Genomic DNA, 25,902 nt, shown 5'->3' with positions numbered 1-25,902 from the left:
AAATAGGTCTCAATTAAAAGTGATAATATTGTTTCTATTCAATAATAATTACAAATGATTTTATTACAAGTACATGAACTAATTTGATATATTATGTTACTACATGCTAGGATTCATGATGTTTTTACATATTCTTAAGGCCTACACATTTTTGCTAAATAGTACTGTTCAAAAAAATCCTAGCCAACACTACAAACCAACTAAAACTATTAACTAAATCTGGAGCTGGTGCAATTATTATGCATCATGTCCTATCACGCGGAAGTACAGGCAATAACAAAACGCAACTGCACCAAGAGTGCCAACTACAGCATCAATTATACTCCGACATGCAACTACACAACAAACGCGAACAACAACTGTGTGAATTATGCATAATCGTTTTGGGGTTTGAATATTTCAACATATTCAAAACATCATACTTCTTCACCCATGTCCGACGGATCAGATTTATATCGCGGAACAAAGGCCAAACTTCACTACATCATACCACCACCATCTGACAAATGAACTCTGGGATTCGGAAAACAACATTCGGATAGCTCCCTATTCTGTAGTATACTTCATTCACCATCTTTAAACATTATAATTGACATCGTTAATGTATGAAAAACTAACGAAATGTACGGTGCAGTCATTTTCAAGGGATATTTGCTCGTACGACAAAATCTGTCTAAATTCAACGTTTAATTAGACCAGAACCGGCCTGTAACGTTACGAATGAATATTATAGTATTTAGAACACCAATTGGCATCATATGAGCATACACTCTGCATAGCCATTTTGTAGACGAATTCAGTTTTAATAACCTAGGGTGTTTCATAGCTTAAATTATTAGTAACCTATCATTTCTAGTACTTTCAACGATTCTTAATTTTCATCAGCAATTTTAAAGAAGGTTTTTAAAATAACCGAAGTTGTTCCTCTGCAATAAAACAAATCGTTGCCGTTATGTATTTTCAAAATTTATTTTGTACTTCTTCCGATATACGAGGATAAGTGATACTTGGTTAATAAAACATAAAGTGTATATACTTGGAATATTATTTTAAATGCTTATTCGTTCCAGGAAATATGCCTCGCTTCAGAAAGAACCAATGTGATTGTCCAGTAGTAAATTACAAATAATGGATTGTCGGACAGTATGTTTGAAATATGGTCGCAATGGAACTGCACGTGATATTTGATTGAACCTGAGTTCTCTTTCATTCTCAGAAGTAGTGCTGCAACGAACACATGGGGTTAATTTGTACTGCAACTCATATCGTTTGCTTCTTTGATTCTGACTCGTCAACACTGGATAACACACTAAAACCTAATGGTAACCTTTTTTTTTCGATATCCGTCCATTGTGTGATTACTCTTCTGGCGCTAAAACCTGAGACACTAGTGGAAAATGTTATTGATTTTTTTTTCACCAGAAATAAACAGCACATTCAAAATTGTTGGGCATTGTTCCAACATAAATCAATTGATTGTACATCTGCCTTACCAATACAACCGAAAGGTAATGAGACACCTTGGCACCGGTTGGCTGGGCCCGATATATTATTCACACCCCTATGTAGAAGCTAAGTGAAATGAAATGCTATAAGATAGAGGATACCGATTGACAACACCTGATAACGCATGAAACCTACACTCACTTAGAACTTACAACAGAAGACACCGTCTCTAAATGGCAACAACAAAATTATCGGGTTTAAAAGCAATTTTTGTCATTTTTTAATTTGAAAATGAAACGAGGTACACGTGGTGTAACACACTGACTCACTAGAAACACGATTGTGACACATATACACACGCGATATCTGAGCACAAGGAAAGGAACACACGAAAGAAATTCCACAAATTGGAAAAAGTCATACACGCCGGAGATCGTTGAGAATAAGTTTTCGCCTCCCCACACAGCCTAGGAAAGTAAGAATGGCTTTTCATAAAAAAACTAAACCACACAGAAAACAACACACAACACAAGAAGCGACGAGCAATATCTCTGATTCGTGACTAAATTACAGTTCCTTACCAAATGGGAAGCCGACACAAACTTTTATGATGGTTTGTTTTAATTCCAAACAGCACACCACGTCACGGAACGATTTCAGCCCAATCTGAACACTATCAAACGCTATATTTTACATACACAGTAACCGCAAAAACTAAAATCCAGCACTCGATCAATGGCGAAAGCAAACGAACGCACAAACGAGGAACGGTTATGTATTTTTGTTTTCTAATAGTTTTGCTAGTGTGCAACTATACAGTTACACCTTTTGCCACCAATCCCGTCAACTAGCACAGATCGACTGGACTGCTATGAATGTTGGCCAACGGATGAAATGTGGTGTCGCGTGTTCTGAAGCACTCATGTTTAAATTCTGGATGAGTGCTACACCTGACGGCGCATGTGTAGCAAAAGGACGCTCACAAAACGGAAGATTTTAATAGTATCACAAATCAATGTACAATTATTATTTAACTACATATTTCAATACAGTATTCACTAAAATTTTCTACCACTATTTTTTTTTTGTTTTCAAATAATTTTGCTCAATTTCCATATTGAGCCTTACACAGTCATTTATATTTTTCATTTCCCCTCTTTAGAGGCACTCTCTAATACAGGTATATGGTACTCAACGTTCCAGACTTTCCCCTAATCAACTAGTATGTTCCAATGCCAATTAGAATCAAATCCTGTCAGTAACAGCCAAATCCACAGCAATGCAATGCATCGAATGAAAGCGAAACACCATAATAGATTTTTGTGTTACTAACAAGAAAAAACAAATAGATTTTAAATATGCTTTATATGATAATAAAATTCTTTACCTTGGCATAAAATATATTGAATATATAAACAGTGACTTGGATAACCTAAATTCAAATACAAAATAACATTCATTTCAGAACGATTGTAGGACGATAATTTACTATAAACTGATAAAATTTAGCTTTATACCAGCCAAACAGTGTTCTAATTATGTATAATTATATTATTATGTTATATTTATCATCAAAAACAAACAAACATTGGATATTTATACCCTTGTTTTTGAGTTAAAAGTTGTGCATAGTTTTCGTAGTATTTTGAAAACTGGATTCTTTCAAATTGAAATATGATGTTCAAAATAAATAGCGTTGGGCAGTCCCGTGGTACAGTTGTCAACTCGCACTACTCAACAACATCCCCGTTTTGGCGTCTTGGGTTCAATCCTATAAAGGACCGTCACCCCGTAGCAAACATAGACTATATCCGGCTGCGGTCCTCAATAATTCTCGAAAGCCTTTTTAAGGCCGGCATGTTTGCGTTGGATATTACCCCAAATAGAAGAAATAAATAGAGTAATATTTATTAAACTACGCTAATAAAAGAAAGCTATGAGATATCGAAGAAGGTCAAAAATATTTCAATATATTTCATGTAAAATATTGCAAACAATTATTTCACAATTCCACTAACATTCAAATGGTACACCAATTAACATGTACTACTTGTCTGGCTCGACATTTATACTTTCACATCGAGATGCTCGTTAATTATCGTTTGTCGGATGGTCAGATGGATATGGAATGATCGGTATGTAGCTACTTTCAACATCCGAATTTGCAAACCGTTGCGGTACTGAGTCAGTTCTATTGCATCTACTTTTATGTGCGTTTCCGTTACCTTAATGAAGTAAACAGTTACGTAAACACTTCACTTCCACATTATCCTTAACTAATATGCTCATTTACGTTCCTTAGTAGCTTAACACCAAACATTATCAAACGATTGTCCTTGTTTATTACACATGCAATAATGTTTTAATGGTTTTGAAAAGATTGTTTTCTATTTTTCGTGTATTGGTACAAAAAATCTCAACCAATTACAGCAAACGAAGTCCACTTTTCATCTTTGTAAAACCCAATCTCAAATGCAACACATTACATTTTACCACAGATAGAAAAAATGAATCGCGATATGGTGAAAACAAACGGCTACAGAATATAATAGAGGGTTAGCGACCACGCTACTCACGCTTGCTGGCTGGCACGCTTTATTTGGCCCCGACACAATATAAATGTAGTAACACACACTTAATGAGCCGCATAACTGTTAAATCTCATTACTGTTGTTGCTGTGAAGTGCTTTTACAGTCATTTTTGTTATTGTTTTCTGTTACCCCGCCTCATCGCCTTGTTCATACCCCACCGGGAATACTTCAGCACAAAACAAAAAATACGCCGAATGCCTTTGTCTCAAACGTTCACAGGATCTTGGGCATACGGTTGTGTTTCTGTTTGTTTACACTTCTAACCACAACAATGTCCTTTCATTCACGAGCTTTTCACTTTTCTTCATATTCTTGTCCTGATTCTCGCATTATGTTCCGCTACCGATTCGTTTAACCGCGCGAGATCAGAGTGCTCCATACCCTGCGAGCAATACAACGTGTCGGTTTCATTGTAGAGTAAGAAGCACGTCAATTGACTAGAAAAAAGAGGCATGACTTTTCTTCCCACATGATGAACTCTTCACGCCGGAGCTCTTTCTTGTTTACAGCATGCACCACCCAGGTCTATTTACAAGAGGCATTAGCTTGAGCTTGTTCATGGCAAACATGGTGGCCTTTGTTTGAGACACGTTGTTGGTTGATATTAAACTAAGTGTAAGCATGATTGTTATCACCCGGCTGGAATCAGTGTTAAGCACTTCATGACAACGACGAAACCACAGAAATCACGGACGAAACAATCACAGGCCTTGATACCAGCAGTGTCATAAAATTCCGGCCAACCACGCCACGCCGTTAACACAACAAATCAATTTTCAGTACTAGCGGTGGCGTTAAGAGGCAAACAACATGAAATGATAATAAAACAAATCAATCGTTTGTATTTATAGCATTTTCTCTGTGACTAAAAATAAGATGAAATCGGTTTGACTTAGCTAAGCATTCGTTTTTAGTCTAGTTTAACATTGAAGGAATGTAACAAACTTTTAAAATAGGCCGGACAGAAAACTGACTACAATTTGTGCGCATCTTCATTATCATAAACTCTTAGCTACGTAGTATCGAACTCCGCCCATTTTCAAAAATGTATTTCATAACCATTTTGCTAATAGAAAGCATAGCACTGCATCCTTTCTCGCTGATGAAATCGATCGCAGATCAGCTCATAAAGTAATTGGCACAAATCTTTCTATAACGCTGTCACTTTTCACCTTGTAATCACTTAATTATACCAACATCGTCAGAAAGCTCAAACGAGTTGTTCCATTGCCATTCTATTAGCATCAAATGGTTCCTTAAGCTTATTGCTTTACTTGCAAGCATGCTGAAAATGGATAATCGCACTTCAACAACCCCTGTGGTATCGTTATTAAATCAAAATTTGTAATTTTATCGCTCAATTTCTCCCACCCCGCGTAATAAATACAAATGTATCCATCCTTTGTTACCAGCCGCTCCGAATGACGGTGTTCGTCAAGCGAACACAGAAAACGGAACGGTACGGTACGAAATGGAATAAATATTTATTCTACATTACGTCTGATATTATCATTATAACATCACGTCGTAAGTTTGATGTCAAATCAGGGCGTCGAATCCTATGAAACGAGCGGATGGCGTTCTTTGTATTGTGTATTAGAGCACAGCAGCATAGGGTAACGCGTGATGGTGGCAAATTCTTCTACATCTTAAAATTATATCCCTTTCGCTTCATTTTTCAGTAAACCCGGCATATTTTTCTTTCTTTTTCCCTCACCTGATAGCATCAACACGACACCCTAGCGAACGATCAAAACAGAATGGAATTATTTTGTTATTTCAGCCTCCGCCTCCATCGGCACTCCAGCGCGATACCGCCAATGCTCGGAAGCATAATACTGCATAAATGTAGTATGCGATTTGTTACGCGACGGCAAAGACGAGCTTATCCTCCAACAAGAAAAAATTCTCATAACCTATGTGTCTCATTAGCACTTACATGGATTTTATATCGAAAGATTTTGCCCTCCAAAACGGTACTCTTTGATATTCTTGTTTATCCTGCAAAGATGAACAGAATGCTAATGCTCTATACGCAATTTTACTACATTCCTTGCCCTACTATTCTTACGTTTGGTGGAAGGATAATATTCCCACGTTTCAACCTTACCCACACTCAAGCATTGCATAAGATTCCGAATAGCATCCATTTCAGCACATCGATGACTCGTGGGAATAATCAATCCCAATTCTTGATCTTCGTTTATTTTTCTTTTCCAGCGCCTCCGCGTATTAGTTCTGATTAATGTTATTTTTCCACATGCTGAACATCAAATTAGAGTGCATCGGATAAAATTGGCCCAGCTTCCAGACGCTTTCCCAATTCTGGCATCTGTACACCTTCGCATCTCCTCAGCCTCTCAATCGCCTTCGTGGCATTTTATCATACTTGCAAAATTTGATGAGCACCAGTTGATTGATTGAACATTAACAATAGCAACATAGTATAACACCAACGGTGGGTAGAATCAATCGTCCTAGCAGTGCTACCGTACTAACATATGTGTGATTAATCTCATCATAAAATCTATTAATTACCATCAAGCGAATCAATCCATCCATGGGAACATAGTGGAAATTCCATCTCTGAAATCAGTGCCGTCTGTATTCATTTCACCTGACATAACACACGACCAGTTTGGTAACGATGTTAATCAATATTCTTCACGGAACTGTGTTTCGTTGCACAACGCCTCACAATGATTGCCCTTTTCTTTATAATGTATTGACCTTCCCTATCACATGGCTTCATTTCTCGTTCCCCAATGTCTGTTCTTTCGCATTTGCAAGATTAATTATACAACATCAAAGTTCAAAGTTCCGCAATTTGGTTTCTTCCATTTGAGTATACTTGTTTTTTTATTTCAAATGGTGTGAACAAATCATTTAATGTTTCTGCTTATGTTCTGCCCAATAATGGTGACATTAAGATCTAAAACATTTTGGTCATTTTATGTTCAACTAAGGTTTTTTAATTACTTTCCTGTTCTATGTTGAGCATTAAATATACTTAAAGGCAATTAAAAAACGGCGGGTTTTCAACCATTACAAAACGCTGGCTCCAAAAAGTTTGCTTATTTGTCTCTGACCTACCTAAATTACAGTTTATTAATAACGGTTTAATAAGCTTAACCTCCACTCAACCACCTCATTTTTTATAATGTGCCTGGCAAAAAATTTAAGCAAATTATTCATCAATGTATTTATATGTTACAATTAAACGGTAATTAAACTTTACAATGATGGGAATTATTTTATTATATAGAGATTGAGTATTCACGCAGGTTGCAATTGTTGACTATTTTTTCACATATTTCTTCACATTTCACATATTTCTTCGGCAATTTTCGCCAAATATCATCATGATATGCCAGCTAAAACTGTATTGCTCTTGATAGTTTGATTCATAAAAAACACTATATAATACCAACCGCCTAACAAGCCAATCATTTCAATGAAGATGTGCTGCTGCTAAACGCAAACGATGCACCATTTCGTTCCATGGTAACCCTCACCATCGTACTATCATTTGCAAAGTGCAACTATTTATGCTTAGTTTATTCAAATTAACGGTAAGGGTGACCGAAGTTTGTGGTTGACACCTGAGAGCCAACCAATGCTGCACTGAATTTCTCCTCTAACAAGGTACATATAAAACACAGCATGAGCACTAGCTTTGACTGCTAACCATGTCCACTGCCGTGTTCCGGTCGTTCTCGACGTGTCCAAGCTAATGTTTACCAAATCAGAGCCGCTTTGCTTAACCTGAGTCTTGGGTAACTCAATGTCAGTGAGAATTTGTTTAGCTCGCTCCCAACTCACACGTTTCCCTTTTACCCGCTCATACATTTTACGATGGAGAAGAAACAATTTGGGAACATTCTTCGAAGCAACTCTCGTTCAGCTCACACTCGGTCTCAGTGCACTTTTCGTACTTTCTGAAGATTCGGTAGGATCCGTTATTTTGCACAACTTTGACTGTTCATTGTTAGAGAACTGTATTTTAAGGACTGAACAAAACTGGATTTGTATGACTTTCGAAGCCCTGGTCATACGTGCCAACCTCGTCATCTTCGCTGCTAGCAGCCCATGTTTTGAACAATCTGAGTTTGCAAACCAACAACATATCTGCGTTGTTACTATGAACGTCAATCCTTTCTATAGTGCATAAATGAAAACTATCCTTTACGATGATGACTTTCTCTCACACACAGGAATCCTCTGAGATGGAAAACAACGCACCATACAATAATTGTGCAGGAGTGAGAGTACGGAACCAACCGGACCGGCTAGCGTATGCGAGAAAGATCGAAATCTACACTGAAACTAATTATTTGATTTAACTCATGCTACAATGTAAATCTCTGTATCAAAATGCATAAGAGAAGGTGGGTGAAATTCATTGTCATTTGCATTTTGATTTATTTATGTTTTGCCAGTGAGATGCCTTAGTGTCTTTACACGTTATATACATAAATAAAGGAAACTCGAGTATGCTATTTGTCAGAGAGAATACAAACGAACTATGCAGTCGAGCTATGTTATGCATCATTCACATGGTTAGGTTGTTTGAGTTAGTGTACACAACACATTGTCGGAATGTGTAAATATTTATACAAAAAAAAAAAATAAAAAATAAAAACACATTTTCCGCCTACAGAGCAGATCATGTTTTCGTTTCATATGTTACTAAAGTAACTCTCACTTTTCGCTCTACCATTACAGAGTTTGACTCATACACTTGAATTACAGAGCTGGGGCAACACAACTCCAATCCGTTGATATCTCGTTATTTATTTCAGCTTGTTGATAGCAATCTAACTTACAATATCAATATTTATTTTATTTTTCACAATACATTGTCAGATTAAGCGGTTTGAGCCCATGGCAACAATGTTTCTAAACCATGCGAGTCAATGACTGCATCACGGGACCAGTCCAGTAAATCAGTAAAAACTAATTCAAAATATAAACTGAATTGCAGTATTTTTTGTAATATGGAGGGACGGCTTTGCCGTATTGCTAACATGAATTGTAGTATATACACTAATATTATTAACTGCACACAATTAACTGTCAGATATAATATGAGCCGGTCTCATGGTACAGTCGTCAACTCGTACGACTGAACAACATGCCCGTCATGGGTTCAAGCCCCAAATAGACCGTGCCGCCATACGTAGGACTGACTATCCTGCTATGGGGGGAAATCAATTAGTCACTGAAAGCCAACCCCACAAGTGTGTTGGCAGGCCTTGACCGGCATCGGTTGTTGAGCCAAAGAAGAAGAAGAGGATAATATTCGAAATTAATAATATCCATTATTATGATGAACTATGGGATAAATTATTGAGAGTTGAAAAACAGTTGAAATGAATAATGGGTACGCTTTTTGTATCAATTTTCTCATTGTCACACTTAGCATATATCGTAAATATTTTTCACTGAACCAAACAATACTCAAGTAAGATTAAACTTCTAACTTACTCATTTCATCCCATTGCACAATGGGCATTTGCCGGGATGAAATTCAAAAAATCAACTTTGTAATAGCGCAATTCCAAATAGAAGGTTTTAATACTAAGGGTTAAACTAAGAAATATACCAAATATGAATTCTGTATCTTTTCTGGTTCTCTAGCAACGACCTCTCAAAGTTGAGACTTGTTAAAAAAACGCAGAAAATCTTCACTTTTTTGGAAAACTTTGAACCTTTGTAACTTTTTCAAATATGAACCGATTTTGATAAGTTTAGCCATTTTTTAAAGGATATTTAGGCAGCTTTATAAATACATAAAAGATTTTGAGTTCAGTTAATTTTATGCAAAAATATACGATAATAACTGAAGAAACTTCCTTAAAATTTTCATCATTTTAATTTTTGACTTGATGCCATTATAAAAGTGGCGTAGAGTGGCGTTGTCTCATATATGTCACATGATAGTGTAATATATATACTGTCAATCTGTGAAGAAATATTCTGCGAAAGTTTGCGAACGCGAATTTTATGGAAGTTTTTCAATATCAACTTTTAAAAAAAAAACAGACACATGCGTAACTAGGCGCCTCCATAGGTGCCTAGTGTAGCGTATTTCGTGTATTCTACAAAAATATATTCTACGTGCTTTTGATCAACTTTCATTTCCATTACGAAGCTGTGTATGTACTTATCTAATACGTAATACGTATCTCATGTACTTATTTAATACGTAAATTTCTATTCTAACCTAACTTTATTTTTAAATATAATGAAGCAAATCAGAACCCAATACCTTTTGGTCCTACTCCAGATTATAGACGGATGTAAGGAAAATAATTCTAAAATTATATGCATAACAGGAAAACGTTAAGAATGCACCAGCATCTATTGGCGTTTTGGAAGAAGAAACTCCCAAAAGTCATGACAAACTAAATATAAGGATAGAGGGGAGTATGCTATAAAGAATATTTAGCAAGAAAGAAAATGCATCCAGAAGGACATTTTGTATAATGAGCTGTATTCCTCTGATTCGTTAACCAGTTCAATATCAGTAGCTACAAGCACTAAAACAAAGACAGAGTTTAACTTTACAAATGAAGTAAATACTTTGTTTGTAGCTATCGTTGAATTCTGATTTTTTAGATAGTTGTAAAACCAACAACATCAGATTTTTATTTTTATCATCCCTTCTGAAGGCAGTTCAGGACTTGGAAAAGTATTTGATGAATTATGTGTGATATCAATGGCCAGGAAAATGTGTAATTTCTATTTTTGTTAAACAACAGATTTATAATTTTAACCTTCAAAGACAAACAATATGTGCTGCTTTTCATTGCGAATTTGGGGACTACTTTATTTCAATGTACCTGCTCTATCTAAATATTTAAATGCCTTTATTCATATCTTTAGAAATGTGAACTAGAAGTCAGGAGCTTGTAATAGCATCCACCTAAGTTATGTATGTAAATTTTTAATATTTGTACTACCTGCGAGTAAAAGTGATGAGAACTAGCTACAATTGTCCTATACAAAAGAGAAAATATTATCTTATTCAAAATTATTATGTTTTGTTCATATATTATGGAACATTACAGTATATTTTAAAATGGTGTATACTATTAGAAACAACAAATACAAGAAAAAAAACACAAAAAATTTATAAAACTAAGCAAAGATCCCTTAAACCACTATTTTATGTATCGCCACCTGGTGGTATGGATGCGAACTACATATAAAATGTTATTTACTATCATAATACTTTACTACAAACGATAAAAACTAACAATTTCTGCAAAAATAATTTTATCCCGCAATTTGTTCTAAACTGCCCATTGTGCATTGTACTTAGTATTTTTTTACATCTTTGTCTTCTTATGATGTTCATGATATTACGTGCAATAAAAAATGGCTCGTTTATTTGTCCTTACAATTTCACACATTCGTGACAAATAATCACGTTTCAATCGTATGTAATGAATTTCGTGATCTTTTCATGATAAATAGGATATTGTTTGGATACATTTTATCGTTTCCTACCAAATCATTCGTATACATATTCATTCGTGTTCGATATATTCACTACAACCAGCGTCAATGGTTATGGTGTAAATGGTTTGCTTTATACCGTCAACAAACTCTCCCACCCTATGTTGATATTTATCATTAAATATTTAACATTCACCATTACCAGACAAGGTATACAGTATCAATTTGATGTCAATGTGGCTTTCACTTGTCATTTTGATGAAGATATCAACTGGATTGATTTAAAGAATCCTGCTTTTAAGATTCAACTGTGGCTTGTTTACTTCGTACATGTTCAACTACAGTCAAACACTGTACCTTCACTCTTCCACAGTGCCCTACTTTTAACAAGAGAAGATAAGACTTAAACGTGTGATCGTGAAATAAAAAGCCATAAAACGAGAATGTGTTTCACGTAAAAGTATCGTTTCACATCGAAAAGATCCTTGCAGACAACCAAGCAACGCTTGCTTGTGCTTGTCGAAAGTTACAATAAACTACACCAGTAGTTCTCGAGCTGCCATTCACTTTCGCCAAAATCATGTGGCGTTTCATCAATTTCCCACGTTTCCTTGAGGCCAACATGTACAAATTTTATCCTTCTTTCGTCACGACGTTAGGCCACATCATCACACCCGTCCCAAGGGGGTCAGTAGCATGGAAATGTTGTCAAATGAAACCATGCCGCTTCGTACGTACGCACTACGCTTGCTTCCACCTTTCTCGTTCATTCTTAGCTGTGAATATTTACACGTGCCTAGCTGATTTTATTGGTAGAATGACGACTATGTTTAAAACCCTCGGCGTCCGATTCTGGCAACTGATATCAACGGTAGAAAATACATATCAACGAATGCATTTCAACGTACAAATTTACATTCATATCACTATGTATGAAAGCTAAGTTTTTCTTAGCAATTTTATTTGACTTAAATAAAGAGCAGGAAATAAACCGTACAGTATACTACGGGAGTTGTTAGAGTTATAGTTTGTTTAAGAAATGTTATGCTCATATTGCTGTTGATATGTTAATATGTTGATGCTGCATAATATTGTTATAGTTTTTATATCAATGTTGACAAGAGGTCTAGACCTTACTAAAACATTGTTAAAATATTGTAAACTAAAAATTATGTTTTAGAAAAATGATAAGAAATTAATCATGGACAACTCAAATATGTATATTATGTTATATTTGTGTTAGTTGAAAACCCCAATCACAATTTTATTGAAAATATCTCAAAACTACATTACAATTAGATAATGTTACACAACTCTCTGATTTCCTGGTATAAATATTATTCATTAAACTAGTTTTATTAAAACTTTTCTTTAACTTTACATGTGGTTACTCGTCCCTCAATTCCTCAGTTCCTCCTAAATTCTTTTTAATCATTAGCGACCGAACCACAGGGAAACACCCTTCTTTCTATGCTTCCCATAAGTCAACTCTAATCATTTTCTGTGGCAGGTATGTTCAATAAATGTTAAATCCATGGCTGCTAAATTTTAATTTAATTTTCCCATAATTCATATCGTATCATGTCCTCTTTATCAGCTTCAAAGTTTGTCTTTGCTAAACCATACCATGTAAAAATAAACCACATCGTCTACCGGGCCTTTTATCATTTTTTCTCAATGAAACCAAAGTTTTCCCAGATAATTTGAAATAACTGCAAAATGTCTCGGCATTCCAAAGCCAAAGGGTAACCGTTTGAGCTATTACAACTTAACTATTTCTTTCCATTCGCGACATGCACTTGTTCGACGACCCAGCCAAACGAGCGTAAACAATTCATTCCCGTTACATAGATAGCGAAGACAACACAACTGATTGCAGTAACTCATACTGGCAACAGTCTGCTATTCCGCCTTTCCACGCGTCGTCAGCGATTGGAATTTCAGTTATAAAAACTACTATCTTACGGAAACTGGGCTATTCCTGAATACTTTACATGGGAGGCATGGAGAACCGGGTATTGCATGCTCATGGGACTCATCACCGGTGTGTGCAGGCTATAGGCGTTTGGTGCTTTCACGAACGTTTCCACAATATTTGAGTTGGATTTTCGTCTTCGAGTTATTTCACCTAAACGAGGACGCAGGGTTTCTTCTTCTTCCATGTGGAAATTTCTCGTCTACAGGCAGCATGCAGTTAACCGTTTCATTCTCTTCGTGCGAATCCGTTTCCGTCGCCCCACATACATTTTATTTCGGAATTAAATAATAATAAATCTTCCTACCGGCAACAACATTTGTGCGCTTTCTCATCGCGTTCAGCGTGCATGAACAAAAAAAACTTAGCAAAAATAATATCAATAATGGAATACTTAAGACCGTTTTGTAGCCTTCCAAAGGCAACGTTACGCGCTCGCATAACGCACAACTAAATGAGAGAAAACTTCCCCAAAGTCGAATCGTCAAGCGATGCAGAGCAAATTCAAATCCAGAAATTATAATAACAATTAATAGGTGAAAAGTTGACTTTGCCGTTTCCTTCCATCTGCCTTTACGCGATCAAAATTTCTGAACCGACGCTAATAATTGCAGGACGAACAGCCACCAACTGCGGAGTTCAAGTTTCGCTTGCGAGTGAGAAAGTAAATAAATATTTCAATGTCTTAACGCTTTAAGAGGCGATTATGTGGCAGTGTTTTTGTATTTATATTCATGAATAATGCATTTTTCATAATGACGAGAAAACTAGAAAAGGTTAGTCTTTGGATTAAGATTAAATTTCTGACAGCCATTATCAAAAAAACTCCATAGGTCTATGCGTCCTTAAGGCTACCCTTACTGACCAGACCAGTTGCACTTAGATATATTGTCCGCAAACTTTTCGAGGATTCTGAAGTGAAGTAAGACGTGAATGAATAATCGGATGATACTTTCATTGAGCAAATGGGTGACATTCTTTGAAATCTCATTGCAATGAGAAACTTAATGAATACCAAACATTAATTTACATAAACACACGGACCGCAATGGTTGATAGCATTCACCTAAGCAGAAATTCAAACATTTTAACCCAGATGCACTAGTGGGTGAGAGTATATTACAAGGATTAGATCTCTGCCCTCCGCAGAGTGCTATGGTTTGAAAGCATAAGCGAAAATCTCTCTGAGATTTTTACAAAAATCCTCATCAAATAACAATTCAATATTATTTTAAGGGGACTGTATGGTGGTTTGTGCCAAAAATGTGACAGCTTCTACACGACCGAAAGGGTTTAATTCCTAATTAGAACATTTACCGACTGACTGCCAGTTCCATTGGGTGGTAATAATAAATCTAGAAATCTTATAATATGATCCACATAAATCGGTCACTACACCAAAGAAGAATAAATGGAAGGACTCTTTCCAGATCGTAATTAATTTTATTGTTTCAATTGTTTATAACATGTTAAAACATCATGCTAGTTTTATACACAAAACCATCGGTGGCTGCTATCGTAATGCTAGGAATGTAAAAATCGATATCGTATTTAAACAGTATAATCAATCCATTCAAAAATATTTTTAACTCGTTCCATCCAACCCATGGAATCGGTTATAAACCGGCAGTATATAATTATATGCCGGTATTGTCAAATAATACCTGCTTATTACACACACCTAATGAGTAGGTTATTTGAAGTATGCAACTTCCCAGGAGCAGCAGGTCCAGTTTTACATAAAATCATTTTGGATGGTTTCGAATTCACGTACCCGTAATGGTTTTATGAAATAATACCTGAATATATCCATGGTAATTAGATTTTTTTATTGTTTAGAACAGGAAGCAACTAAGTACAGCTCACGGACCAAATCAAATTCATTTAGCGATGAGTCAAATGAATGAATTCCATCTAATGAGCTTTTAGTTAAGTTATACTTTCTTGTTTCTTTCGTCGCACGATAGCTGCTACATGTATTACATGCTACATATATTTCGGTTTATTGGAAATAGCTTCATTGTACATCAAAATATGTTGCGTATGAGTGGTACTTAATAAGTTTTAAAAGCCTTATAGGCTGGCATGGTCGCGTAAGACATTACGCCAAGTACAGGATGTATGCTCTTCTTCATTCGCTCAAACAAATATTACTTTTTTTGCTTGCTTATATATATATATATATATATATATATATATATATATATATATATAATATATATATATATATATATATATATATATATATATATATATATATAAAAGCAAACAAAAAAAGTAACATTTGTTTGAGCGAATGAAGAAGAGCATACATCCTGTACTTGGCGTAATGTCTTACGCGACCATGCCAGCCTATAAGGCTTTTAAAACTTATTAAGTACCACTCATACGCAACATATTTTGATGTACAATGAAGCTATAATAATAAATAAGCTCCCGACAAGCAATATATATATATAAAGCTTTTAGCAAACACAACAATTATAGCAGTACGCGATACTCGATTCACGCGAATTCGCAGTACGCGATTTCTCCAAATTTGACAGCGTCATGTTATTTTAATATTTTGAAATATTTTATGCTCTTTCAGAATTTTTCAAATTTTCAAAAAGCATTCTGCATCGAATGAGTGCAAAAGATACCTGTTTTACAACAAAAAACTTCGATTAAAAACTCTACGTCGATATTTTTAGACTCTCGAACCAGTAGTATAAACTCTTTTTCCATAGGAATCCGCTATACGCGAAAACTCGAGATACGCTATTGTGCTCGGTGCGTGTGAAAGCGTATATCATATAATGACTGTAGTTAATTTTGAATTGTATTTTGAATAATTTTTATAATAAAAAAAGTTTACGGGTATAAATCCATACGATCGTTCGGATCGGCCAGTAAGGTATTCATAGCTGCAATGATTCTGATAGGTCCATGCATGTGTAAGTCACATTGATGCAGTAAATTCAGCACGGGTCAGTTCAGTAGCTAGTGTTCTCAATGTTCAGCGGTGTATCAATCTCCCAGGACGTCTCATGATGATCTTGCATAAACAGTTCACTTCTCATATGTTAAGTCATATACGTGACCACGGAATCATGAGATTTTCCTTATCACGAAATGATTCATCTTCTTGGTGTATAGACTTAAACGGTCATGGCATTCTATACAAAATCTGCAAGGGGGATCTTGAACCGGAAAAAATTGATGGAGACAGTTAAAAATGTTCTTACTTAAGTATGTTTGACAATCCTTACAACACTCTCGTTACTATATTGCGCCACTGTGTTTACCTTACGCCAAACGGCAAATTTTGTGACCAAAAGAGCCAAATTCTACAAAAATGTTCGCAGAGTTTGATGTAAAGAGCTAATTAGATAAGCCAAGATTAAAAATATATGAAATTATATGAACTATAATAACAACTAAGAGCCACCATCTTGAAATCAATGAGCCACATGCGGCTGGTGAGCCGCTCTTTGCTGATCGCTGCCTTATAGCAATTAAGTTCTGTTGAAAAAAAGTTAAAGATCTATTGCTCAGTTTATTATTACTATTTTTTTATAATTTGTAACTAATATTTTATTTCCATTGGCAAACCATTTTATCACATACTTGTATGCTTTAGAATTAATACAAGGATCAGTTTTTGAAAAAATGACTGATTTCTAATAATTTTATAATTCATAAGATTTTATATGAGACCAAGAGTGAATTTAATTGATTGTGTTTATCTTTCTAATTCTTAGAATTGCTTCATCATTTATATTTGTTCTATGTTTGTGATTAACTTGTTAATTTGTAACCAGTTTGAATGCATTATTTGTCCTTTAAGATGGCTGTGTGCGTTATCACCACTTGGGTGACAGTGAGCTTTAGCTGAAATGCAATGGCTCAGTTATGGCAACCGTATCCTGATAAACTGAAAGGCTATTTACAGTGGACAAATATATACTCTTCTACAATTGTAATTTGTAATTGTACTCTGTAAATTGTAATTTAATTGTAACTAAAACCTGTGAAATTGAATAAAAAAAAAACCTGTGAAAACTTTATATTTGGTAATGACCGTATTTTTAACGTATTTTCGCATCTACTAGTTTTTTTTGCGGTGCTCATAAAACATTACATATTTTTTCTTCTTCATCTTTTTTTTCTCGTCACACCTCCATACATACATACATAACGGTCCATACATGCTTCCTAAACTTATTAACAAACGCAATAGGATAGTGAATCTTTGCTCAGTGAGCAAGCTCCAAATGTAAATCAAACACGTTCGATGGTTTTTTTTACATTGATTTGGAGTTTTTCACGTAATGTTTTTGAAGTTAACTGTTATTAACAATAGCATGTAAGCTATACTATGAAGACGGAAAACCAGCGGTCGATAAATATACGTACGCCGACCAACACACTACATTTGGTGAATCATGACTCTCCATACCAATGCAGACAGGTACGAATTATTGACCCCATCTAGTACTAAACCTTTACATTCAATGCCTTCCGGATATGACTCTCGTTTCGTTTGTATTGCTCATTGTCGCGCAATCCATTCGACCATGGCCAGGACATGTTTATAATAATACACACCTAGAGGTAGTTTTCAAAGCTAAATCAAATGAAATACGTGCTTACTTATTGAATAGTGGTCATTCTTGTATATACTACGATACTCGCACTACAACGGTTCTCATCAAGCTCACACTCGGAAGCTCTGCAAAGGTAATGCTTTACCCAAACTTCATTTCCATCATGTCCAATTGACCAATGTTGCAATGCTAATTTCTTCCGAATAGCGCACCAATGTCGTGCGGACACAAGCTTGAAATAAAACTAACATCCAATATGCAGGAAAGGTTGGCAGCTGAAAACATTTTCCGTCACCACTTGGCTTCCTGTTCTTGGAAAAAGGGGGCTCGATTTAGGAGGGCACATTACCACATCGGAACGTGGAACTATTTTTATTAGGTTATGCCAGCAATCAACATGGCCATTTTCCGAAACGTCTTGAGAACGTCATCGTCCCCTAGTGCACCACGCCGGTCAATTCCTTGGCCACCTTCTGGGACAACGCGGTAGCATTCCACGCCACTCGACGCGATTTGATTCCCATTAAGGTTCCGTTGTTTATTGTCCTTTTTCGCGATTTACGATTATTAGTGTCCAGTTGCTGTAATATTCATGATATTGCATATAAATCGTCGTTAATATGTTTAACTTCCCACTTTCTGCAATGAAAATCGCCACACCTAGCAAAGCAAACGGAACTAAACAGCTCTCCATTCCCTACAGGTAAGTAGGTATGAAACGCTGAAACATAAACGGGGTAAAATTGCCTCTGGGGGTTTATTCAATATTAGCTGCAACTAAAGCTTACACCACACACAGGAAAATGGCCATACATTGTAGGAATGCAATAGTTTTTGATTCTTTACGCCATCAACTTTCATTAGAATTTCCTGTTAGTTTCGTTATCTGTTAGTCTAACCCATTTTCTTATAATGAAAGTTTACCTATATTCCATTCTACATATACCGTAGACAGCAAGATTCTTGGGTGAGTAAATCTGATTGTCTTCAAAATTTTCTAAAAACTAATAAAAAAAAAATAAAAATAGATGAAAAATTAATACATTATACATTACATGATATTTTTCCAAAACAAAGACGTATGTATACAAAAAAAATGCCCTGCTTTCATATTGCAGGACAATACTATGTTGTACATTGGAATTGTAGTAGTATATTTGCTGAACGTAAGATGTAGTCCATGCATGGTCATTGATTGAAAATCAAAATGTTAATAATTTACCAGTTCTGCTCAGCTCTATCTTTGCCACTTTCCTTCGCCCAAACGCTATCCTCTTCTCTCTTAACCGGATAATAAATAAGAACTATATGCAAGGGTACAATGGTATGCAAGCAGCATGCGGTATGGTACACGTGGAAGCTACCTTGGCAAAATAGTAGCATCTGGGATGCAATACGCGACACGTTTATTTCATTATGTTTCAACTCATTCCTCTATTATTCATGAATTATGTGCTCAAGACAATCGAATTCATAACTTTATTAAATCGTTCTCTCCTCGAGCACAAGGGTACAAACATCAAGCCAGAAGGCTTGCGTTGGTGCATTATGGGAAGCAGCATCTATTCAAACAATAGCAATAACAATCAACAGCTTCATTTTCATCAGACGTGCAGCTGCGGATTATTGCAACCGCAAGCAAACAGTTCGGCTGAACTCTTATTTCATACTTTGCTTCCATCTCCTGCAGTCCGATATGCCTAGAGAGGCTTCATTTGACATTTGTTATCATGACATTTGAGGAAATAATCAAATTGACCCAAATCAAGTTCAATAAGCGCGTGTCTGGATTCTGAACCAAAGGTTAAATTTCATGAGCAATACAGACATTGCTGTGCCAAACCTTAGGAACGTTGATTCGGTAACAATTATAATGCCATGTTTCTTGAGGACGTTGGCATGCCTCGATGTATTCAGTAGGGAAATAAACTGAATTTTAATTTAACTACCCACCCAATCTAGACACTCCAGCAACCATAACTGTACAATGTAGCTGTATTGCAAACAAAATACAAACAATATTCAATTTTTCTGAATATATGTCATACTTTCACGGTAGAAATAAATATTTTAATGTAATGTAATGTAATGTAATGTAATATGTAATAATTTTTTTAAGATCTGGGTATATCAACATGTTTCAGCAACATTCACTTTATAGAAAGGCTTTCAGAAATTTATGTTTAGTTAAAAAAATTAATTCAAATTACATTTTTTTATAACTTTAGTCGGCCTTATTTTATAACCCTGTAGCGGGCCAGGTGAATGCGGTTTTTTTATTATTGCGCTTAAATTATTACATTTTGATCTTTAGAAACATTGTAGGTATTATTGTTGTTTTTCTGTAATTGTATCATCCAAGTATGGTTCAAAATTAATGATAACTACTTTAAAAACTAAGCCGGTCTCATGGTACAGTCGTCAACTCGTACGACTTAACAACATGCCCGTCATGGGTTCAAGCCCCAAATAGACCGTGCCGCCATACGTAGGACTGACTATCCTGCTATGGGGGGAAATCAATAAGTCACTGAAAGCCAACCCCACAAGTGGGTTGGCAGGCCTTGACCGGCATCGGTTGTTGAGCCAAAGAAAGAAAGAAAGAAAGAAAGACTTTCAAAACTAATTAAACTCTTTAATCATTGGAGAATTGACAATAGATGGCCAAAAATGTGATCAGTCAAATAATAACAAAAAGGGATCAATATCGCTTATTGAAGGCCCCATCTTCACACGCCACAAACATATTGAAGATATTCCGGGGATGATTCAAAAGGCTGAAAAATTATCGAAGCAAATATAGATTCAGTAATTATAAAAATGCTTCATGGACAAGTCATGCCATGTCAGAACTATTGATAACTGATTCCATATGAAAAAGCACTTTGATAATTGTTGTACTCGTAAACAGCAGCAGTGTGGAATCGTCGTTCTCGTTAAAACAACAGGGTTTTTAAAATATTGGTTTTTGCTTTCAATTACGATCGAAAATATCCTTAAAAGTTTAAAGGGAAATTTACTGATTTGTGTGAAATTAAGAAAAACGAATAAAACAAAATTAAAAAAAAATATCGCGTGAAAATGTCTGGAGCTGTTTCACTATATTTAAAATTTTGTATTGCATGTTTTGCGTTGGTGAAAGTCTAATGCTCTTCCTTCAAATGCAAGTCGCATGCAAAACTTTAAATAAATGTATTGTAACCAGGCTTTAGTATATCTCATCAATATTAAATTTCGTGTGCGATTTCCTTCATTCCGAGAGTCTTATTGTCTTGTTGAAACAATGTTAAAATTACATAATGGTTGCATTAACAAAATTGACAAATTCATGGGTTTATCATGGGATTATCTTCACCCGCTCTAACAAAACGTTAATTGCACTTTGAATAGTAGTATCCCATGAGACAACAGAAAACCTCTACCCTCACCTTGACACCTCTATCAGTCGAACTCTTACCATGATGACCAAAAAAGTGAAACAACCAACGTAGAAGCGTGCCGATCAACGAATGACGCCCCGTAGCGTCTTAAATGGACTGCGTACACAAGTCTGTCGTCGCATAAGAACGTGTCTGCGTTTTGGTCACCAACATCTTGGTACTATAAGGCAACAATCAAAGCATCGCACGAGAGCCCAGGTTAAATTTTGAGGTTGCAAAAGAAGCTAAAAATGAAGACAGAGGTACAAGTGGCTACATTACTAGGTTATCTGGGCCGGAAGATCGATCCGTCATTCCATAGTACTTTAATTAAAGTTGAAAGAGTACGATGGTATAAAATGTTATTCTAAAAGATATTCTGTAATTTGTATACGAATAGTTTCTTCCCATCTTTCAAAATCAGTCAAAACCTTTCGCGGGCCGGATTGAATGTTGCAGCGGGCCGCATTTGGCCCGCGGTCCGGGCTTTGCCGACCGCTGCCCTAACCTATTTTTTATTAAAATTAAATGCGGTAAAATACAGGGCAATCAGTTCCGAACACCTACCAACTTAAAAAAAATCAACTTCAGCGTTTTTTCTTATTATTATTATAAAACAAATTATTATGAAGCCTTTCAAATTTTCCTCTTACCCGCTCTTTGCGCATGTTTGCAAACAAATTATAAGAATTCCAAACACTGTTTCAGTTAAACAAGAAATCTTTTTTTATAGAAAATAAGCTGCTCAATAAAAATCTCACTTTGTTGCAAACAAAATTTTCTATAAAATTTTAATAAAAACCTCATTTTGTTGGGTCCATGAACATGCTGCAGAAACATTTGATCGATGGTAACATATCTAAATTATCCTATTTAATTAAAAACTGTACTGCAATTTGCTCACAGAAAAGTTTAATAATTAAGTTGCATTTTTTTATCCGTTTTGTTATGCAAACGCGTCTGAAAATATTCCCACTACAAATAAACAAATCGATTTGTTTATCTTGCAACAAAAATTTTCTCCTCAGCACAGAGGCGGATTTATCCATCTCGGGACCTTAAGCGGGGGATAGAATTGGGGCCCCTGGTTTCCTTAAAAGTCCAGAAAATTATATCGCATTTTTTTTAAATATCTTTTTACGAATACCAAACATGTCATCATGATTCCGTTAGGGATTAATTTTCTTCTGTCGTTTTTTATGGCAGTTAGGTAATTATTTTAATAGCATCTATCTTTTTGTTCATTGGCATAACACAACTGTTGTCGGTCAAGGCCTGCCTATACCCACTAGTGAAGTCGGCTTGGTTTTCAGTGACTTTTTGTTACCGTAGCAGGATAGTCAGTCCTACGTATGGAGGCACGGTCTGTTCGGTACTTGAACCCATGACGGGCATGTTGTTACATCGTACGATTTGACGACTGTACCACCAGACCGGCCCAAATAGCTTCTATAGCCTTCGTGTAATCAAGCTAACATATTTTGCATATTTTTAAGATGTGCATCATCGTTGTTTCAGGTTGTGCAAAAATAAAAACTATATTCACATACTAGCTATACTAGTGTTACTAGTGGTTGGTGTAAAGAAGCATTTCATTATATGTAGTAGTTTTTCAACACAAGAATGCATAAGGTCGTTTTACTAAGCTAAGAGTCTTTTATATTGAAATGATTCAATGAATAATGAAATGATAAACTGTAGTTATCAAAACTCCAGACTTTCCAAATTTCAGTACAGATCTAGGCATATCTAGATAATGGCATATCTGGAAAACCTGACAAAAAAAATCTGAATTTTACTTCTTATACTTTTGTATTTTTAGAGAAGAGTTTGCAATACATTTGTTTGCTCATTCATGTACATGAGCAGAGAAAGCCACTATACAAAACTTGTGTGATTTCCTGTTTCACAGATAAATAAAATGTGCCTGAAATCCAAGCGTCCGACAATGATTATCCTGCACGTATTTTTAGTCTTTTCGTCCTTCAGTAGATCAGGAGAGGATTTATTGTTTTTAATATGGAAGAGTGCAAAAGTATGTAAAATATGTTTTTGCCTTCAAAAATTATCTCCAAAGTTTGTAACAACTTTTAATTGCTATAAACGTTATCAACACATTCCACACACTTACTTGTAAGAATGTACTACTTTGAGAATGATTTAGTTTTCCGTCCATTTGTGCATAAATAACAAAAAATCAATCGCTTAAAAAAGTGAACTAACATGTGGAGGTTTAGCTCGGGGCCCCCTTAAGTCGGGGCCCCCCGCGGCCGCTCAGTCCGCTTATAGGAAAATCCGCCACTGCCTCAGCATGAGTTTCAAAGTTCGTCCAGACCATTTGGCAACAAATGTTCCCGCACCATTTTCATAGATGAAGACCTAAGGTGAATTTTTGAAAGACGAACTGTCTTTCACACAAATACTTTATTAGGTGGTAAACAGAGGTTATATTTGCATAGTTGTTCCTTAGATACTGGATAGCACCGCGATTATCTATTTTCCTTACCGCGCAGCCACATGAGGTGAATTATACAGCGAAATGAACTATTTGACAGGAGATATATCTGTCAGAAAACGCATCACAGCAACCAGCTGATGTGCAATGCAAACAAATAACGTGAACAAAATAGCAAATAAGGTAACTGTACCAGTATTCGGTAGTGTACCTGTTTTCGGCAGAGTAACTAAAACGTATAATTACGAAAAAAAACGCGTTGTTCATAGTCTCCGCACATATTTTTTAAATAGATATACTCTTTTGTTCTTCATATACGAAGTATCACATCATTTCCTTGCATATTTTTCAAAATATCAAGCAAAATGTGCGGAGTTCCAAAAATTTCAGCAGTTTTGCTGTCAGCCAACAGTTTGGCAGGTTTCATTATTAAGATAACCAGAATACTAACACAATTAAAGTGTGGTTTTTATGAAAGATTCTATGGTTTTACAAATTATTCTAGTCCACTTGGAATTTAAAAATCACGAAAAACAAGTTATTTTTCTCTTTAAATGCTGCCGAAAAAGGTACACGGTAGATGTTGATTTTTGACAGATCAATCCTAAGGGCTTCTGCTGAAACTTGAAACAATAAAACATTTTTGATTTGGCTGAATATTCATTTATAACTTGATCAGAACACTACAACTACAACCACATTTCTTGTACCAAATTTTACCAATTTCACTAGAAATAATCCAATAAATTGAGAGAAAAATAATAATTTGTGAGCCAGTCGGAGCCGTACTCTACAACCGTCAGGCAGTCTCATTTCTTCAATGCCTACTTTGTTTGTAACTCAAATCAAAATGACTGTAAAAATTGCCAGCAAAATGACTAAAATTGACACCACAAAATTAATAATTTAAGTACTTTTCAACACAAAGTGAGCAAAGTGAGAGTGTATAACTGTTTGAAAAATGTTTTTCTACTTATTGGCATTGATCAAAACATTTACCGACCCTTATTCGCGTTGCCGAAAATAGGAGCACAGCCTACCGAAAATATGACCAAACTGCCGAACATAGGAACAAAAACTGTGTTTGCATTTCCACGAATATCTCTAAAAAATACATTTAAATCGGCAAATAAACAATAACACAACATAATACGATAGTTTATCGTTCAAACTAATGTCATTTTCATGAAAAGTAATACAAAATGTAAGTGTACGAGCAGTTTTTGTGAAACTGCGGCACTAATCTGCCCAATACTGGGATATTTAGCCTAAATCCATTACATAACTTCAATATCGAGTATTTCGTTAATTTTAAGTCAATAATTCATCATTTCTTCCAAAAAGGGAATTTTTCATTGCATATTTCACCTCGTGTTTCGGTTAAGAATCGGTGTGGCGCGATTAAGATGAAATCCTCTCTATGTTCTCTTCTAGTCCTTTGATTCACGTTGGAAAGACATCGCTGTAATTGATTTCAAATTTTAATCTGTTTGTTTAGCTTGTCTTCATTCATCATTTACTTTTATCAACTGTCTAACAGGTTGGATCAACATAAAAAATACAAAGGCGTCGATGACAAGCCTATAAAAGATACTAAATGACAAATAAACAACCCAATAAAAGATCTTCCGACGGATTCGATTGTCAGAAGACATATAACTCTAAATATTCGATGTATATCAAACAGAGTGTAAAGCTCTGAATATGCTGTTTCAAACAAGCGTTTGAACAACATAGGAGGATACATTCCCTCTCATCAAAAAGAAGAAAAAAAAAATAGTGTCATTCGACTTATTCGACGTGTGAAAGATTCGCATGCGAGCTTCTCTTACACAGACATTTTGCGAAACTAGAAGCAGCATAAGTCCAAGGCTGTACTTTTGTCTATTGTTGTTACACTGCAATATTGTTACACATTATTACACTGCTATTTAACAAACGGAAACAGATTTACATATTAGC

The 25,902-nt window shown here is 35.5% G+C and overlaps 1 protein-coding gene across 4 annotated transcripts in view; it reads right to left on the bottom strand.

The window, feature by feature from the left end:
• Positions 1-2,319, bottom strand: part of LOC121597570 (lachesin-like) — a 32,572-nt gene extending 30,253 nt beyond the window's left edge. The window contains exon 1 of one of the 4 annotated variants that reach the window (XM_041923412.1): positions 2,028-2,319. The gene's annotated coding sequence lies outside the window, so the exon portion shown is untranslated. Of the gene's footprint in view, positions 1-1,647; positions 1,725-2,027 lie in introns of those variants that run through there. The other 3 variants (XM_041923415.1, XM_041923417.1, XM_041923413.1) reach the window with 3 other exon arrangements.
• Between the last annotated feature and the right edge of the window lie 23,583 nt (positions 2,320-25,902).

This window comes from Anopheles merus, chromosome 3R (genome assembly GCF_017562075.2).
Source record: "Anopheles merus strain MAF chromosome 3R, AmerM5.1, whole genome shotgun sequence".
Taxonomy (NCBI): Eukaryota; Metazoa; Arthropoda; class Insecta; order Diptera; family Culicidae; genus Anopheles; species Anopheles merus.
Note: the sequence above shows the minus strand (reverse complement) of the source record. Positions and strands in the feature narration are given on the sequence as shown.